Source organism: Cavia porcellus, unplaced genomic scaffold (genome assembly GCF_034190915.1).
Source record: "Cavia porcellus strain 051 isolate PalLab524CR breed Dunkin Hartley unplaced genomic scaffold, mCavPor4.1 scaffold_5, whole genome shotgun sequence".
NCBI lineage: Eukaryota > Metazoa > Chordata > Mammalia > Rodentia > Caviidae > Cavia > Cavia porcellus.
Genome location: NW_026947488.1, coordinates 36,715,556 through 36,735,248, shown reverse-complemented (window position 1 = coordinate 36,735,248; position 19,693 = coordinate 36,715,556). Strand labels below are relative to the sequence as shown.

General features: G+C 49.3%; 1 protein-coding gene and 1 non-coding gene across 3 annotated transcripts in view; both read right to left on the bottom strand.

Annotated features, from left to right (window-relative positions):
* The window catches only part of Rrbp1 (ribosome binding protein 1), a 45,953-nt gene extending 26,549 nt beyond the window's left edge, over positions 1-19,404 (bottom strand). For both annotated transcript variants that reach the window (XM_063248652.1, XM_063248653.1), the window contains exon 1: positions 19,238-19,404. The gene's annotated coding sequence lies outside the window, so the exon portion shown is untranslated. The remainder of the gene's footprint in view (positions 1-19,237) is intronic.
* LOC111753493 (small Cajal body-specific RNA 14) lies at positions 15,072-15,205 on the bottom strand. Its single transcript, XR_002788282.1, has one exon. It is a non-coding gene; the product is annotated as a small Cajal body-specific RNA 14 (non-coding RNA).
* Positions 19,405-19,693: the final 289 nt, after the last annotated feature.

The following is a 19,693-nucleotide window of genomic DNA, read 5'->3' as shown; positions in this document are numbered from 1 at the left end:
TTGGGTGCAGGCCTGTCACCAGTCTCTCCCGCACAAGTGGGAGGAATTATGGGGAAATGGGGCAGAAAGGCCCCACAGGTCCGGGAGCCCACTGAGAGCTTCTGATTCTTCCTACATCATCTCTCAGTGTGAAACCTGCTGTCATATAAGTCATTCCAAAGGTACATGCAGGTCTCCAGCTACAGGCGTGCCGGGGCCGCCCCATACACCCTCCTCTTCTGCCCCCTCCTGGCACACAGAGAAGCAGCTACCTGGGCTCAGAGGCCAGCACCTCCGAACCATGGCCCAGTGGGAGCTGGTGAATGAGAGCTGCCACAGCCAGCGCCCTGCGCACAGGGAACAGACAAGACCACCAGCCTGGGTGCACAGGAGGGAACTGTAAGCCCATCCCTCTGGGACCACAGTCCCCACAAAGGGGTAAACTCCATTGTCCTCCAGCCTGAGGACCAAAGCCCAAAGGCTTAGAGGCTGGCAGGCCCATACTGTCCTGGCTGGTGGCCAAGGCTAGGGTCACTTCACTGAGAATCTCAAAGAGGTGTCTCCTGAGGCAGGGCGCAGGTCCCCGGGGTGCAGGGCTCCAGACTGAAAATGGGCAACTCCATCTTCTAAACAGTGAGTAACCAAGAAACCCACACTGGGGCACCCGGGCACTTCAGTCTGCAGAAGCAGCAGGAGAAAACCTGATACCCTACTCCCACAGCAGGGCCAACACCAGACCTTGCTGTTTCTCTCCGATGAGGACCACAAGACAGTCCCACAGTAACACTCCAGGCAAGCAACTACTGCGACTCTCGCTCCCCTGATAAGCTGTTGCCCTGAGCAGCACAGAAGCCTACACGATGTGCCCTCCCTCTGCCAGTGAGGGCTGAGCTGGCTCCATGGGAGGAGCCCAGGGCTGGGCCAGGTCCTATGTCTCCAGGGGACTCTGACCACAGCCACAGGGAGTGATTGTGTCCTACAGTCAGGACTTGCATGAGACAGTCAGCGCAAATGGCCTGGCAGCCTCTTCTGGACACACTGCCATGCTGGGCTCGGGTGAGTCCCTTGGGGGCCCTGTGGTGCCAGCTCCTTGGTGGGCATCCACAACTGAAACTCCTTCAGATCTTCCCGAGGGTCTCAGAGTGCTGCCAGTGCAGACAGAAACATATCACAACCAAAACATACAGCTGATCTGGGTGGTGAAAGTCCTTCAAAACACAGCCTTCTATGGAGCAGACCAATGCTACCATAGGGGCCTTGGGTCACCCTGGCACAGCTCGGTGAGCCCCACATGGCTGCCCACTAACCACAGGTCCAAGCGTGCTGTCTCACAGAGTTGCAGCTGGCACCGGCCACCAGACCGGGAGTGGCCGTGGACAGAGCAGGTCTGTGTGCAGCCTGGGCTCTGCAGCTTCTCAACTCCAGCAGGAGAGCCGGGGCTGGGAGATGAGCCTTTCATCTCACGCCTCACAGGCAAACATCAGGCACCAAAACAGTCTCTGCAGGGAGCTCAGCATCCAGAAAAGCAAACTTGGGAGGGTATTTTTCCTCTGCAGCACACACAAATGGATGTTTTACAGCAGCACAAATGTGTCTTCCCAACTTTTGCAGAACAAACTACTTTAAAAAGAAATTACATCTCCACCACTAATTCCTGAGCTAGAATTTTTTAAAAGAATGCTTTCACAGAAAAATGAAAAGCCCGTCTCTGGGAACATACCGCAGCACTTGGGGCAAAGGCAGCATCACTGAGACAGAGAAGCCAAGGGAATGAAAGCACCTTTCTGCTCTTTGCCAGTGGGAAATCAATGCATCCTGGGGCCACCGAAAGCTGGGGCCACCGAAAGCTGGGGGCCTGGAACATTCTCTGAAGGTCAGCACCCTACACTTCACCCCCAAAGCCTGCACAGGGCCATGCTAGCAGAGAACCACTGCGCTAGACATATGCCTACGCGCTCTGCATGGCCTGCCCATGTCACCTCCACAGACGCCCAAGAAACGCGTGCCCTCATGGCTCCCTGGTGCGCATGCTCGATGCGAGGCCCATGAGGAAGGTGGCAGGGCCTCCCCAGGCTCAGCGACCACTCTGGGGCTCCAAGAAAACGGCTCTGCAGCTCTTAGGGCTGGGGACTGAAGGAAGCAGAGGCCCCAACTCCTCAGACACAGCCTGAGCAAGCTGGGCCCTCAACAGCACCTCTGAGGCTCGTTCCAGCAAGTCCTCGATGTTTCTTGGGGTCATATCTGATGCCCAGTCACAGTGAGGGGTGGCCTGAAAAGACCCTTCCAGATTCCTCTCCTCCAGAAGAGTACAGAACTGAAACAAGAGGACACAGACACACAGCCTCTCCTAGATCCGCTGTGTCACACTCTGTTTCAGGCAGAACCCAGGCATGTGTTGTCCTACACTGTGCCAAGCTACAGTATACCACAGATGGGAAACAGCAATCAGGTCAGTGCTTGCATTCAGGCCCTAGCAGCAAGATTTCTCATTACAAAGATGGAAACATTCCAAAATCCAAAAACACCCAAAATCTAAAACTCTCTTGGTCCAATCGTTCCAGGAAAGGGACACTCAGTCACTCTTATGACACAGATGTGCAAGTAAGAAAACTCTGAGTAACCATCTCCTCACCTTGCCACTGACTTCAGATGGCACACACGTGAGTCATGGACACACACAACCAAATGCTGTCTCCTTCAGCCTCCTGTCTCTTCTACACATTCACACTGTGATACAAACATCATTTCTACAAACAATACACAGCACCACTCTGCATGCTGGTGACTGCTATGCAAGAGACAAGATGGGTGTTACTCAGCCGTGATTTTTTTTTTTTACTACAGTTTCATTTGTTCTTGAGACAGACTTTCATCATGCTGCCCAGGCTGGTCTCAGCCTGGCTCCAGCAGTCCTCCCGCTCAGCCTCCTGAGTAATGGGGACCATGGGCCCACCTACATTTTTTGCGATTATGCAGATCCACATAACTTGGGCTCCTTTGTTTTAATTCCTGTATTATGTAACTAGACCACAAATTACTAGCCACGCTCCTGCATGTTTAGGTTTCTAAAATTTATGTCCTTCCCCCAAAACTGCAGTGTGATGCTTCTATCACAGCAACAAGTCATCCTCAGTCCTAGGGTCCTGGTCTAGGGCAACCACTGGTGAGAAGTCGAGCCTGTTGTGTGGGAGTCACTTCTGCCAAGAGCATCAGTCAGGCAAACGCTTGGGTACTGCACATCTATTTTGGTGAGTAACTTGGTGACAGGAAGCAGCGAGGGCACCCTCAGCTTAATCACCAGCCCACTCCCAGACTCCTCTTCTTCCCTGCACCAACAGGGCCTGGTGAGGATTACCTGAAAAATCAGCACCATGCCTCAGTTTCCCCCAGGTCTTCAGCTGGGAATTTTATCTCAATCGCACTGAATGGACAATGCAAGAACTCCTCCCTTGCACGGATTTAATGTGGCTTTTTTCACACTTTTGGAAACTTGTTATGATTTTCTCTAGAAAAGTCTTCCATCCTTTTTGTTAAGTAACTACTGCTTTTAAACATTTTAGAGAAAAGAGGTCTTTGCAAATTAGTTTTTCAATTTCCCAGATATAGACAACCAGCAAAGTCACACCTCCCTGTATGCAGGTCACTTGCTCTGCATTATGCTGAGCTCCTGTCAAAGCTGGGAGTTTGGAGATGTAGATTCTCCTTGATTTTCTTTATTAAAAACACACCTGGAGGGGGCAGTCTTGTTTCTTGGCTTCTACACCATACCTCCCAAGGCACCCCTGAGAACTGGGGCCACATCAGAATCACCAGGAAAGGGGACGGTGTCCTCACTGCTTTCCTAGGTTCCCCTTCCAGCCTTTCACCACACACTGCGCTGCTGATGGCGAGTTTCTCATGGAAACCTTTTCTTGGGTTAAGTAGTGATCTTATCTTCCTTCTCAGCCACTTTCTATATAAACACTAGGGCTCTGGATTTTAGGAAATGCTTCTGGTTTGACATTTCCCCTTTTTATCTGTGATGTGCTGAATTAGACTGAGGCAGCCCATCCCACACAATACCGACCACACACTGCTTTTTCTAACTGTGATAGTGTAATTTATAAAGCACAATAAAAAGACATTAGAAACAACAGTAAAATAGACCAATTACAATAACATACTTTTAGACCACACTGAATTATGGGTATCATGAAATCATGGATGAGGGAACTATTTAATACATCTTCTATTAACTCACAGGAGTATAAACAATCACAGTGGAACAATTTTCTTTTAAGCTATTATCTTTAGATCTGTGCTGTTCCCATTTTTATGTGGGATTTGTGTGTGTTCTGAAGTAGAAAAACGAGGTCATTTGGGCTGTCCCTGATCTTGGTACAAGAGTCATTTGCTTCTCACAGGACAAGCTCAGGACTCTCCCTGTGCCGCTTAGAAATGTGGTCTCGCCGAGTGTGGTGGCTCATGCCAGCACTTGGGAGTCTAGGGTAGATGGATTCTTGCAAGTTCAAGATCAGCCTGGGCTAAAAAGTGAACTCAAGGCCAGCCTGAACTGCATAGCAAGACCTTATCTCAAAAAGACAAAAAAAAAAAAAGAGAAGAAAAGAGAAAAGAGAAGACAAGGAAAGGAAAGGAAAGGAAAACGAAAGAAAAGAAAAGAGGTCTCTCTGCTTTGCAGTTTAGATGACTACAAGAGGCAGCAAAACTGTCAGGGTGGATGTCTGGAGATCTTTTCTTGGAGTAGGAAGAGTGAGGAGTACGGACTTTTAACTGCTGCTTCCATTTCAAGGATTCTAGAGGGCCAGGGATTTAGATTTAGCACAGTGGCATAAGCACCAACCACCCTGACAAGTACGAGATCATAAGTTCAATATCTGGTACCAAAAAAAAAAAGATCTAGGCTCAAGGGTTCTAAAAGCAGTATTGGGTTTGTGGGCCAACTAATTTTCACTACTTCACCCCCAACTGGTTTATTCTGTCCTTTTCAACTTCTTTTTTTGTGTGTCTTTTTTTCTGTTTTGGTACTGGGGATTGAACTCACAACTGCGTGCTGGCAAGGCAGACGCTTATGCCACTGAGCTAAATCCCCAGCCCCTTTTCAACTTCTTGATATACATATTTATTAATTTTTGATCCTCTATTATAACGTATCTCATATAGTTCTTCTGTCATGTGACTTGGTAGCATGTTTAACTTTTAACACACACAGGGTCTGAATGATCATTGGAAATCCTAATGCAACTATTTTAAGGTTTTAGATTCATACTCATGATCCAAAAAAAAACCGAAATGAAACTTGTCACGCGTCCCAGGAAATGGATTCAGATACATACACACACAGAGACATACACAAATGTTTGCAGACACACAAATACACAATTCTCATGAAACAGTAACTCAGTCTTAACATGTACGATTAACATACTGATTTTCTATGCCAAGAAAGCATTAAGTTTTTTACGACGAAGTAAATTGGCTTTGAGAGCGAGTCTACAGTTTGAAAAACACTGATTTAGATCACAAACTATTTGGTGATTTTTGCTAGGTTGTTAATTTTTACAAACCTACGCATACTCTCATGCAGTCCTGTGTGTATAGTTCAACTGAATAATCTACTAACATCATCGCTAGGTCTCTGCTTGGCCAAACTAGCGGCAACTGAGAATGGGTAACTTCCCTACCACCAACCATGAACCGGTCAATTTCTTTTTGGAATCTCTCAATTTCTGCTTCATTTGGAGTTTATCTTCTTAGGTGAACATAAACTCAGAATTACCAGAATTACCTTCCCGGGCAAGTGCCTTCTACCCCACCTTCATCCTATTAATAATCATGTTTCACTAAAATCTAGTTTGATTATTTTAAAAGGTTTTCCAGGTTTGTGGGATTAATAATGGCTTGGAATCTATTTTTCACATTCAAGTCATGTTTGTAAGTTTTAAGCAAGGTTCTTTAACATATATAGCTATATATATGAATGTATATATTATAATATGAATATATATGAATTTAAAAAGTTTATATATATATGTGCATGTATAACATCTATTGTGATTCCCTATGTAACTGGGCTTGTTTATACTCACTTCATGCTTCCTATTTACAACACTATTTCTTTATATACTTTCCCCTTCTATTCTGCATGCTATTAGATTACTTAAATGATATTCCTTTTTCCTTTAGTTTGGCAGTGAAACATTCTGCTTCTACTTCTTCATTGAATACCCTTTAAAAAACAAGTAAAATGGGCTGGGGATTTAGCTCAGCGGCATAAGCGCCTGCCTTGCAAGCAGGCACTCGTGAGTTCGGTCCCCAGTACTGATAAAAAGGAAAAAGACAAAAAAAAAAAAAAAAAAAAAAAAAATTTTTGCCAGACATGGTGGCATATGCCAGGAATCCCACCACTCAGGAGGCTGAGGCAGAAGGATTTCTACAAGTTGGAGGTCAGCCTGGGCTACATAGTAGTTCAAGATCCTATCTTACAAAACACAAAAAGGTATCAAAATCAAAACGTTCTTTACCCTTACACTTTCCTAACAAATAGACCTAACTCCATTTCACTAACACCTCCAGCCACCTCCCCAAGGGCCACAAGTGGATGCCCTTGCATTTGCCAGGAGCCCCTCCTGTCCCTCTCCCTCTGCAGGACAACCACAGCCCCCGGCATCACCAGCATACTGCAAGTTCCAGGATTTGGCCCTCTGCCTCCTGCAGCTTCCAGGGGACTCTTCTCTCATAGGCTCTCGCCAGCCACCCAGAACCCTCCCAGGCCTGCAATGCCTCAGCCTTTAGTTCTCAGCACTTCTGGGGCCTGGTCACTGGGGCTCCACATAGGGAGCATCTCCCTTGCCCGGAGGCTGGAGGGTCTTCCAGCTCCTCCTGCTACTTCGGGCCACACCAGGTTCCCATGTTCTCCTCAGGAGCCCAGCCACCCCTCTCTGCCTTATTCATTCTGCTGGGGTTTCAGGCTTGCCTGACTTTTCCCCACTTTTCTTCCTTATCTTGTTCTCTGCCTTTAACAGTGATGGTGCTTTACTTCAGGTGGCCCTTTATCACCAGCTTCCCTGCAAAGGGGTCTCACCTTGGCCCACAGGCAAGTCGCAGGCAGGGGCTAGTCTCTACCACAAGGGGGCCTCCTGCTACAGAGTCCCAGGAATCTTTGTCCCTGCCCAGGACCAACAGGTCCTCACCTGTCCTCAATCCTCATCACCCAGAACCATGAACACCCTAACACAGTGGCGCGGCCTCCAAGGGTGTAGGTCTCGTGTGGGGACCCAGGGCCACTGTGTCCACTCCTCACTCACCAATCCCTGCTCCCGAGATGACACTGGCCCTGAGATGATGGTGACCCAGCCCACAGCATCCAGAGGTCACTCCTGGGCCCTCCCTGCGCCACCCCAAGTCTGTGAACTTGAACGTTTCCAAGTCTGTGTTAGAGCACCAAACTTGACAATCAAAAGGGAGGCTCTGATTCTTCTTAATCCAGAGAAACTAAGAAAACACAACTAAAAGATGGGTCCTGAGCCATTTTACTTCCTGTGATCCAAGGACAGAAATCACCTACTTTATTCCTACTTTAGAGAAACACTGCTACCCCTCTTGAAGAATTAAAACACTAAGAATAGAAATGCATCCCATTCTAAGTCTTTGCTTATTCATCAGCCACTTCAATTTCTATGCCTGAGGAAAAAATAAGGAATTGACATGTTTTTGTGTTTCTCCAAAAAAGAAAAAATCGCCTTTAGAAAAACAGGCATTTAAAAAAAATTGTACCTTCGGCGAGCCCTGGCTGTACCTCACTAGGGAAGACAGTAAGCCACGCGGCAGGTAGAAGCCAGGCCATCAGAGTCCCCAGCACTGTCCCCGCATTGGACCCGGGGACGCCAGTCCAGGCAGAATGACCTCCTAGATGACTGCGCTTACTGCAATTTAATCAGGAAAACCCACCATCTGGACGGAGGCCAGGAACACAGGCCGCGCAGTCCTGGCCTGGGGAAGGCATCTCTTCCTCTGCACCATATGAAATCCCAGGTTCACAGGGCGCTTTCCTACACACATCCCCTCCCCACTGCCACTTTCTACATCCTGTCTCCCCCTTCCCCTTAGTCCCTTCTTTGCAAGTGAGTTCTTCATAGTTTTTACACTATTTTTTCACTCAGTACAAGGTCCTCATACTGAGCTCCATCCCCAGCCCTTTTGCTGAATCTTTTATTTTGAGGTAAGATCTCCCCAATTTGCCCAGGCTGGGCTCAAACTTGGGATCCTGCTGCCTCAATCTCTCAAAGTGCTGGAATTACAAGCATGCACCACCTCACCTGGCTAGTTTCTACTTTCTTACACGCAATTAAGCTTCATTTTTCTATTTGTTGCTGGGATAGACAAATTAATTCAGGGAGGATTTTCCCCCCAGCACCTTGTCTCATTCTCCTAACTCATCTGCAGATTTTTAAAGTTAATTACATACAAAGAGTGTAAAGCACCTGCCTGGCAAGCATGAGGTCATGAGCTCAATCCCCAGTACAAAAAAAAAGTATAAGAATCAATTTTGTTCCTTCCCAATACTGACATGTTTTGCTTTATTTTTGTTGAATATTTACACACAGCAGAACCTCCAAAACAGTGCTAAAGATAAAGAATGACAGCAGGCAGCCTGTTTTTCCTGATATCAAAGGGCAAGATGTAGGGGGTCATTGTTTAGCATGGTGTCTGCTATGGGCTTTTGGAGACATCCTTTATAGCACTGAAAGCGGCTCGTCAGGGTCCTGGTTGCATGAACCCACGCTGAACTTGATGAAAGACAGTCCCTGTATCTGTTAGGATAATGGCACTATTCTGCTGTGAGCCATGTGTGTGGGAGGTGAACATAAACTTATTCCTGACTGCGAAACAGAGCTCGCACTCCTAAGGTAAAGCAGGGGCCCATCACTGGCCACACCGCTGGACACTGTCTGGACTGAGATTTGACTGCCAGCTTCCTTCCCTTCTACTATTCTTTTCAGAATTTATAACAAGGTTCCTTCCTTTCTCTTATGAAAAGTCCAAGAACAATTGCAATGCTTAGTCTAGATACTTAGGAACAAAAGGTGAAACCAAAGTGCCTGGGTGTTTCCTTTGTGAGCACACAGGATTATGAGTCCAATTTCTTTAATAACTTACAGGACTACACAGGTTTTTTATCTCTTGTTTCCATGTTAAATTATACTTTCTAGAAATATACAAATGCAAATTTCCAGGCATATAAGGATATGTTTTCCATGTCCAATGTGTAATGTAACCCACCCCCTCATGATCTCCCTTTCTACAGACAGTCTAACTCGTAGTCAAACTTTTTAATTTATTTTTACTTTAGACAAGTTCTTCATACTAACCACTTACCTTTTTAATGTCTCCAACATCTGTAGTGAAGCCATTGTACAAGCAAGCTTAGTATCAGTTACCTGTGCCTTTCTCTTGATCAATTTTGCTTGAAATTTATCAAGCAAATCTAACATCTCTTCCTCTACAGATGATAGTAAAAACTTTGCTGAGATTTTCTACACCAGTTTTCTGCTTCATTCATTCTTTCCTCCTGTTACTCTCTACTGACTTACATTTAAGACAGATCCTTAGCGCATTAATGTTCATCATTTTCCCTTTGTCTCCTGGTGAGTACCAGTTTAGCTACATATGTCTCAGTAATTCGCATTTTCATTATTCCTTTCAAAATATTTTCTACTTCTCACTGTAAAATTTTAATCTACAAATATGTACTAGAAGCATTTTAAAATTTCCAAATACATAAAATCTTTTTATTCACTTTTTTCTTACTTTAGCTTTATTGCAGTCTGACAACCTACTCTGTACAATTTTAACCCTTTAATATTTGTTGAGATTGCCTTTATGGCCACAAATATAGTAATCTGAAAACTTTTAAGTATGCACTGGTTGGCCACAGTTATTTTTTTAATATACAGTTATATAGACCATGCTACGTACTTTGTTCAAAAGTTCTAGCCTAGATTTTTTTCTATTTAGCCATCATTTACTGACAAGACTATTGAAACTCTCTATTGTGATTATCAATTGACCATCTTACAAATTCCTTCAGTTCTGACTTTATAGATTAATTCCAAAATTAAAACTGTTTGATCTTCAAACTGAGTATTTACTATTATGAAGTGACTTTGTGTCTTGTTTACATAAAAATTCTGCCCTAAAGTCTCTTACATGACACTAATCTAGCAGCAGTTTTTTTAAAAATAGTATTTCTACAGTATTTCCTTCCATTCTTTTACTTTTACCCTTTCTAGATCTTGCAAGCAGTGTAAGTTGGACTTTTAAAAAACCAACATAAACAATATTTTTATTTTTTTACTGGAGTATTTAGAAAATTTATAACTTACAATTTTTAGTCACTGCATAGGAATGCTGATGTATTTTGGATTTAAATCCATGTTTTCTTTTGTACCACTTTGCTGTCTCGAGTCCTTTTCTTATCTGTTTCTGAAGAACTTTTTCCCCTCTACCATTTTGGTAACTTACCTTTAAAAATCAACATGTAGGGTACACAAAATTCAAAGCTAAAACCTTTACCCTCTACTGCTAATCCTGCTTCCCCCTCCACCAAGGCGCTAAGGTATCTAGGACGAGGCCCCGGATTGAAACCATTCTCTCACATTTGTCTGGGATAGGGCAAGTGACCCTCACCTTCCCGACCTCCTCCTCCTGCTCCCTGAGGGTTCCTGCTCTCTCTTTTCCAGCAGGTTGCACCCTCCACAGCTACCCGAGAATTTCTTTCAGTGAAGATCTGTCAGAGACTCTGATCTGTCTCCCCTCCCCACTTCGAGACAGGCTCTATGTAGTCCAGGGTAGCCTCGAACTCACAGCAGTCCTCCTGCCTCAGCCCCGAGTCCTGGGGTTACAGGCATGTGCCACCATGCCTGGTACTCCTGACCTGTCTTAATGTGATCCTTTTCCTTTACTGTTGAATTTTTCTCTCTAGTTACTGTATCACTAAACTATCTACATATCATTTATCTTTATTCTGCTTGGTTAGTTTGGGGTCTTCTATCTCCCCCATTCCGTTATATTCTCAGCTGTTTCCTTCACAGGCTGGCTCTGGCTCTGGCTCTGTCTCTGTCGCTCCTGGCCGCATACCCTTCATTCGCAGTCATTCCTCCTGACTCTGGCTGATCTCCTGAGTTACTCATCTAAGATGACTTCTGCATCTCTTCTCCTGCTCTATCTTCCAATCCAGTTCTTCTCTTCAGGTCTGTCTAGGGTGCTGACACATGCTGGATGTTTACGACAATGACTCAACTTTTCTACTTGGTTCCTTTTTCAAATGCTAGGCCAGCCTGATCTGCATAACAAAACCCTGTCTAAAAAAGATAAAAAATAAAACAAAAAAACAACAACAAAGGCCAGGTCATCTTACAATTTCCTGTTCCTGGGCTATTTTTGATCTTGCCATGCTTTCAGTAGAGTTGCAGCTGCTTAAAATCGGTGTCAGTACAGACCTGGTTCTGCTTCCCTAGGATCACAACTGTTCACTGTGCCGCTGTAGTCATTCCTGACTCCCTGAACCCGGGATACAGGAGCATTTGCTCCTTCACAGCCCTGCCTGCTCATGGCCTGGCCTGCAGTGCAATCTGTCCAGCTCACTCACTCACTCAAAGATGCAGGCACTCGAAGGCACTGGAAGGCATCCTGGGACCAGGTCGTATGATCTGCATGTGGGGCAGCTCCTGACACCCACTTCTCAAGCTCCAGCCCTGGCTCTGGCAGAGAAAGTGATTCTTTCTCCTTCTTTTGAGTGGTGCTAGAGGTGGAACCTAGGGTCCCCTAAATGCTCAGCAGGCTATACCCTGGCCCCAGAATTGCCTTCTCCCTGCTGACACCACAGCCATAAGCAGCACCCCCTACCCTGCCAACCTGCCAAAGCTCATCTCCGCTCTCTCGGCCCTGGAGATGCTGCCAAAGCATTCGTGCCTGGCACACAGAAGGCTGTGGGTCACAGTCACCGCCCTCAAGTATCGAGGGCTGGCAGGACCACGACCTTTGGGAGATGCCTGTCTCTTCTTCAGCACTCACCCAGCCCAAGTCCCAACCCTGGGCCAGACAACCGGTTCCCATCTCCATCATCTGCCAGCCGATACCTGTTGTCACACATGCACTCGCTGACCAAGCTCCAGAAAGCAAAGGGAAGCCACATGACTTCCCCTTGCAGCCAAGCTGAGCTATGTCTGACCAAAAGGGCACTAGCAGCCTGACCCTGCATCACCAGGCCTGTGTCACTCACCTTGCCCCATCATGCAGGCCTGCTGTCACCTCATATCACCCCCAGAGGAGAGGACACTGCAGTAGGACATGTCAAGGGAGACCACGGCCACCTACATGTTTTGTTACACGACACTGTTATTGTGTTCTATTTAGTTTTTTAGTTACTGTTGTTCATCTCTTGCTGGTCCTAATTTGTAAATTTAGCTTCATCAGAGGTCTGTGATCCATGATCCGAGGTACCACCGGATGCAGGAATGTGTCCCCACAGCCGGGGGGGGGGGGGGGACGGACATACACACGCACACTCACACCACTCACCCCCAGGCAGGTCTGCTTTCTTTCTAGAAATGCAAGGGCCAGGAGGAGCAGGCCTGGCACCAGCTACTCATGCTGACAAACTTGGGGGGGGAGGCACTTGCAGAAGGCAGTGCAGCTCACCCCTTCCCAGCTTCCCCAGCTCTCCCAGGAGCTGCGGCTGCACTTGGGAGCGGTGGTAAGGAAACCGAGCCCGTCCGTGGCCCTGACTCAGCCTTCCCCCCACCCCCGACAAGGGCTCCCCTTGGTACTAACAAACTGCTGGCCAGAAGTCCTGGCTGCTGCAGTGACAGAGCACACCCTGGGTAGCCGGGCAGAATGGAACTGAGCTTATGCTGCCAAGACACACACAGGTACATGCAGGCACACATGTATACATGTGTACACACAGGTACATATATACATGTGCACATACATATACACACAGGCACACACATGCATACATATATATATACACAGAGATGCACACATACACAAGTATACTCATGCAGATATATATACATGTACACACGTATGCACACACATATATACCCAGGAAACACACATACACACATAAAGGCAGGCACAGATGCACATGTACACACACATGTACACACACACACACACACACACACACACACACACGTCCTTTCCTCCAGCACGATGTGTGCTAACTGGGAAGTGCCCCCACAGGCCCTGAAGCAGATGCAGGTCCAGGGCTCAAAGCCCTGTTACTGCTGCTGCCTCCCTGCTCCAGGCACACAAATACCTTTCTCTTAAAGAAAGGAATTGGGGGACAGGGTCAAGGCAGGTGCCACCTTCTGGGGCGCCCAGGACAGTGACTTATCATGCTCATCGCACTGCCTTCCTCAGTCTTTTAAAAACCCAAACTGGCCAGATGTGTGGTACACACCATTAATCCCTGCAACTCTGATCTAACACAGCAAAGTGGCGGGCATTACAGTCCTGGCCAACACCACTCTCTCCAAAGCCCCAACACGTCACTAAGAAGACTTCACTGAGAGTCTTGACCATTCCTCCTTCCCGCACTAGGACTGCTGTGAGGCTCTGAAAATTCAGGTTTTGCTTTCTAACTACTACAGCACAAATCTGCAGAATGGAGAGGAAATGAGAAGGAATCCAAGAGAGGGAGGGCGACACGTCACACCTAGCAGGACCTCAACACAGGTGAGGGATCTGGCCTAATCCCTGACCCAGAAGTTCCAACAGGCTCCCCCACCCCACATGGACAAGGCAAGAAGAGACAGTGGGCAGGGAGGCTCTCCCCACCCCGTTCTACACACAGACCCTTCCGCCCCAGCTTAACAAAGGTTACCTGCAGGTCACCTTTTGGAGACTCACTGGGTGCTCATGGATCACACAAGGATACAGGATGCTCAGGGTCCTGTCAGGTGCCACCACACAGTGCAGGGACCCTGCCTACCAGCAGGACTCTGAAACCTCTGGGCTCTGCCACAGGGCAAGAGTCATCTGTGCCTGGCCATGCTACCCCATGCCACTCAATCACCTTCATTAGCTCAGCAGGTGTAGGCATCCACTGTGTGCCACCCTCACCCTCACGCAGGGGCACCTTAGGAGCAAAGCAGACAGGGTCCTGTGAGGACAAAGCTTGACTCTGGTTGGGGTGGCCACAAAATGAAGCACACACCAGATGTCAAGAGCAAAAAGAAAGCCATGAAGACAGCAGAGGGGCGCATAGATGACAGAGGGGCGCAGGCAGGCAGGACAGCTCCGATCTAAATGGTGGTGCAGGCCTGAAGGGGGTGGAGCCATGCAAGGCGATGTGGAGAAAAGAGGGGAAGCCAGGCAGGGCTATGGCAGGAGAGGCTGATGAATGAAGCAGGGAGGCCTCGGAGCAGGGGCAAGTAGGACAGGGCCAGGCAGGGCTGCTCAAAGGTGATGCTGGGGGATCTACTGATGGAGAAGCAGGTTGGGAAGAGCACGAGTGAGGATACGCTGAGGTCTGGGACTGGAAGATGGAGACGCCCGGTCTGTGTTCATTTTACGGGAGGAACTGAGGCCCAGGGATGAGAAAAGGTAATTTATGGTCACTGGACGTTTCCCTACTGCCCTATACTATACAAAGGCCAGCGCTGGGCCAGGCCACCACAAGGCTGCAGGACTGCCATCACATATATCACATAAACCAGGCCAGGACTTTGCATGGTGGCCCATACCTGTGACGCAGGAGGCTGAGGCAGGAGGATCACTATGCTGTCTAAACCAGCCTCAGCTACATAGTGAGTTCAAGGCCAGGTTGAACTATGTACATAGCAAGACCTTGTCTCAAAAAATAAACAAACAGAAAAAGCCCAAACCAGGACAGGATGCTGGTGGTAAAGGAGGGAACAGGCCCTGCCCAAAGAGTTCAGAGTAGCCCTGCAAGAAAACCAAACTAGCCACAAATTCTCATTTTTCCTACCCAAGGGCCCTGAAACTACATTTTAATAAACAAACAAACAAAAAAGAAACTCCTCCATTTTAAAAGGCAGCCCAATTGTTTTTTTTTTTTTTTAAGTGTATGGAGCCATCGCACAGAAAATCTGATAACTCTATAGACTCTGTCAGCAGGAACCATGTTTTGATGTGTGTGACTGTCTGTGGTTACACTGTACAACTGACAAATGCAATCATTACCAGGAACAGTCACAGCAGCCCAACTGTTTTAAAACAAGAAGCGAGCCACAAAGGCTACAGGCAGGCCAAGCGCACCCTGCACACCTGCTTGAAACTATCTCGACTCACTTGCCCAGATCTGCTCTGTGGACAACCTGCCTGGGGTGAATCCCAGAATTAAAGGTCCAGGTCCAAGATGGTCTTGAAGCCAACGCTTGAGTCAGCAGATGATACTCATTATCACTATAAATAGCTGATAACTTCCGGAACAATCTCAGAGGGCTACCTCTGACCAGGAAGGGATTAACTCCCTGCCTATCACTGCAGGAGCTTCATTCAAACTTCAGTTAGGTCCTTGGTTGAATTCAAACTCAAAAGTTCTTCCTGAAGACAGAGCCTTGCAAATCCCAATGGTTCTTGCAGTCTCTGGAGTCCAGCAGAGCCTGCGGAAGTCGATTGCTCAGGAAAGGATTTACATCAGCCAGACAGGAAAAGGCCAGCACACCAGAAGGTGTCAGGTTTGGAGACAAGGCAGGTATTCCAGTCTTGCCAAAATAATCTCATTTAGAAATTATAAGGCAGTCTATATAAAGGCACTATCTGGTATTCAGGTGGGAGATACACAGTACTTACATCTAAAGGAAAAGCTTCTGATGTGTATGGCTTTAAGCCTGGGCACTGAGTTCAGGGCCAGCTTAGACTACAGTGAGACACTGTCTAAAAAAAAAAAGTAAAAAATTAATTTCCCCCACCAGCCATATGCTTTCTACCTAATACCTACTTATTTTCTGTGTGGTCCATTTGGCCATGTCAATGCCACAACTGTTAGGTAAAACTTGCCATCCCCAGCCCCTACAGTTCACAGCGAAGTCAGGACTAGTGCTTCTTATAGGCAAGGTCTATCCAGCTGAGGCACATGAACTGCTACCAGCCAGCTGCTGGGACCTACAGAACTAGCAGTGTCTCATGGCTCCAGAGTACAGTGTTGGCATATGATGAAGAGAAACAGAGACTTTTATTTTAGACTCTGTGGTTTGGACTGGCCTCGAAGTTTCGCTGGTCCTCCTGCCTCAGCTTCCTGAATGCTGGGTGGGATCAGAAATAAATGTACAGAACAGCTGCTATCCTGGCCCAATGCTGTCTGATTAAACTTTCGGAGCACAGAAACGATCCTAATCGACACTGACCAGTATGTGAGTACTAAACACTAGAAATAGGGCTCAGAAACAATCTTTTATTTCATTAAAACGTCTTTGGTCTAACCCTAAAAGTTGTCTGTGGTAATGATGCTGGATGACACCACTCCTGACAGCAGCCTCTTTGGACAAGAACTAGGTCTCACACATTTGCAGACACCACATCTGACAGCTCGGCGGGACACTTCATAAGGAAATGAAATTCCAAGTGCCCTCCTGTACTGCCATGCTTCCAACCCACTTGCAAGGGAAACTCTTAATTTCAATATTCTAGATCTGTGTTCTCCCTTGGATAATTACTGTCCCGGAAAGTAGAATTACATATCCCCACAGCATGTTCCAGAGGCAGAGGCCTGTGACTAGCAACTGGCAATAGGACTGACTAGGCCCAACAACCTTGTAGCCTGCAACCTCCTCATTCTCATCCATGGAATGGGTGAGAATCAGACCAGCCCCATAAAATGAGATTGTTGGGAGGCCTCAATCTACATCAGAGCCATGCAATCTGATTTTTTTTTTCTGGACACAGTGTCTCACTATGTAGTCCAAGCCAGCCTGCAAACTCTCAGTGATCCTCTGAGACCTGAGATTATAGGAATGCACCACCAGACCCGACTGCAATCTGATTTTAACAGTAAGTCTTATAAAATCATCAGATAACTACTGAGAATGCTCTAACAGGGTACTCACCTAGCTCACTTAATCAGTGTTAATTATGGAAACCTCTGCTCTCCAACCCCAACAGCCCTTTCTAACCCTCGTCCCTCTATGGGCTTCTCCAGGCCATGCCACCGGGTGGGCACTGCTCAGCCTAGGATGTGCAGGGGGGAGGGGTGGCCCCTCCCGTCACAATGCTGGATGACAACCCCCCCCCATACTGGAAGCAGGATTTTGGCAAAGAAAAATCTGTCTCAAAAGAACTACTGCCTCTATCTCTGTCATTCATCTGTTAATTAAAGCTCCCCGCCAGAAAAGAACAAGTAAGAAGAATCTAGAGTCCTACACTTTTAGAAGGTATCCCAGCTACATAAAAAACCAATATTCCAATTAAATCATTTGCATTCAACCATTTAAACGGAGTTTGGTGCTAGGTAATTACTGCAGCCTGTAGAGTTAGGGCTCATTCCAGCAAGGAACGTAATTGCTCAACAAAATGTGACTCGATTCAGGATGTATTTAAAATTCTCCCACCAACAAAAAATATTCCTACACCACAGCACCCCTCTAATGCTCTTTGTAGAAAGAGAGAAAGCAATGCCTAAGTAAGTACAAGAAGAGTTATGCCTAACAGACCTAAACCCAAAGATCCTGTTGGCCTCCTCCAGCCCAAAAGGCCCAGGAGCCTTACTTCCTAGCTCCTGTTAAGGGAAACTTAACTACCAGGCTGCTCTGACCTCTCTTCCTTTGCTTAGAGAGGGTGGCACATCCAGGACCTCAGAACCGGAAGCTGCTTCTGGAAGGGAAACCAGTTGGCAGACCACAGCCGGCCGACCTTTGGAAAGTTCACAAACGAACTGCAAGGAGCACTTGGGCAGGGCGCTGCAGTCTCAGAGATGTCTCGCTTAAAGGAGAGCGCAGACCAAGGGTGTGGAGGAGGTAGGCGGTGGGCGAAAGCTTCTGAACTGCACAGGGCCAGCGTAACATGTGAGGCTCTCCTGGACCCGTGTTCAAACTCCAAAGATTCCACGTAGGCAGCCGAACCCGGAAGGTACCAGCTCATGGAGGGAATGGCCCAGAAAAGCATGCCATGGCAGGCTTCATTTTCTTGGTGTTTCCCAGTCCCTCCTGACCTCTGACCTCTGGGTTATTGCCACACTGGCTTGTTTGCATGAGGTCCCAGCACTTTCCTGCCCGGCCTGGCCCGCTGACCCTGTCCTGAGTGGGTGGATCCATCTCCAGGCTACAGATAAGAGCAAGGGTAGAGAGGCTGGGGGCAGAGCCAGTGGGACTGGAGGGTGGGATCCAGACTTGTCGCTCCTGCAGCCCACTCTGCAGCAGGCAAGGGGAGCCAGACCCCTCTCGCCGCTGCACCCGCACAGCCCTCAAAGCCCACCCCGCAGCGCAGGCCAACACTTGTTGACTCCTCCCTCCGTGTGCTAGGTCTCACAGCTGTTTTCTCAAGTGGAGGCCGTCGGGGGCCCCAAGTTTCAGACGGGGCTGCACACCGGGCTGACGCCGTCCTCTGTCGTGCTGGGACTGGGATGGACCCAGGCCAGGGTCCCGCAGCTCCCTAGGAGCCCGGCCCAGTGCCCCCCCCTACCCCGGGCTCAGCCGGGGAGCCAGGCGGGCCGGGCGGGCCAAGTGCCAGCGCGCGGAGATGGGCGGGCAGGACGGAGGCGCCCGCTTTCCCTCCCGGGCCTGGCACTGCCGGCCCCTCCGTCGCGGCTGCGGCCGGGCGGGCAGGGACCGGGAGCCACGACCCCGGGGCGTTCTCACGCCGGCTCCGGCCCGGCCGCCAGGGGGAGCCGCAGTGGGCCGCGCTCCGGGAAGTGACCCGCGCCGCCCCGGACAGCCTTGAGCCGGGCCGCCCCGTCGGGGACCCCCGCGCCCCCGCCCCGCACCCGGCGACGTCACCGCGCGGCTGCTGCGCCCCGCCCGCCGCCGCCAACTTTCTTCGCCCAACTTCGGAGCGCGCTGCGCCGGCCGGCGGGGAGGCGCCCAGGGGCGCTGAGAGGCACTGAGGGGCGCCACGTCGCGCCGGCCCGCACCCTCGACGCCACGGCCCGCGGCCCGGCCCACGCCCCCTACCCCCGCCCGGGCCGCGCAAGGGCCGCGGCCACCGCGACGAGGACAGCGACGTGGGCCGGGGGAGGGGCGCAGAGACGTGTCACTGCCGCCGCCGCCGCCGCAGGCCCGGCCAAGTTTCTCACCTGCAGCCGGAGACGCAGCGAAAGCTAGAGGGCAGGAGCCGCCGCCGCCCCGGAACCGCGAGAGACCAGCCGACCGCTGCTGCAGGCGCCGCGACCCCGACGCCGCCCGCTCCGTCCGCCGTCCGCTCCGGCCGCCCGCTGGCTGCGTGCGCGCGTGTGGAGTCGTGGCACTTTCTGCCTCGGAGCTGGCGAACGGCCCCCTCCGCCGGGATCACCGCCTCCTGCCTTCCCCACCCGGGCCAGCCATTCATCGAGCCGCCGCTCCCCATTGGCTTGCGCCCTGCCACTCTCGGGGCCGCCGGCCAGTCAGGGCACGGACGGCCGAGCCGCGGCGGCGGCCATTGGTCAAAGAGGAGGGTCTCCGCCTCGGCCAATGGACGAGGGGAGGAGCTGCGGGGAACCGCGGGGGGCGGGGCCGCGTAGCGCTGCGCTGGCCTCTGCGCGGGGGCGGGGGCC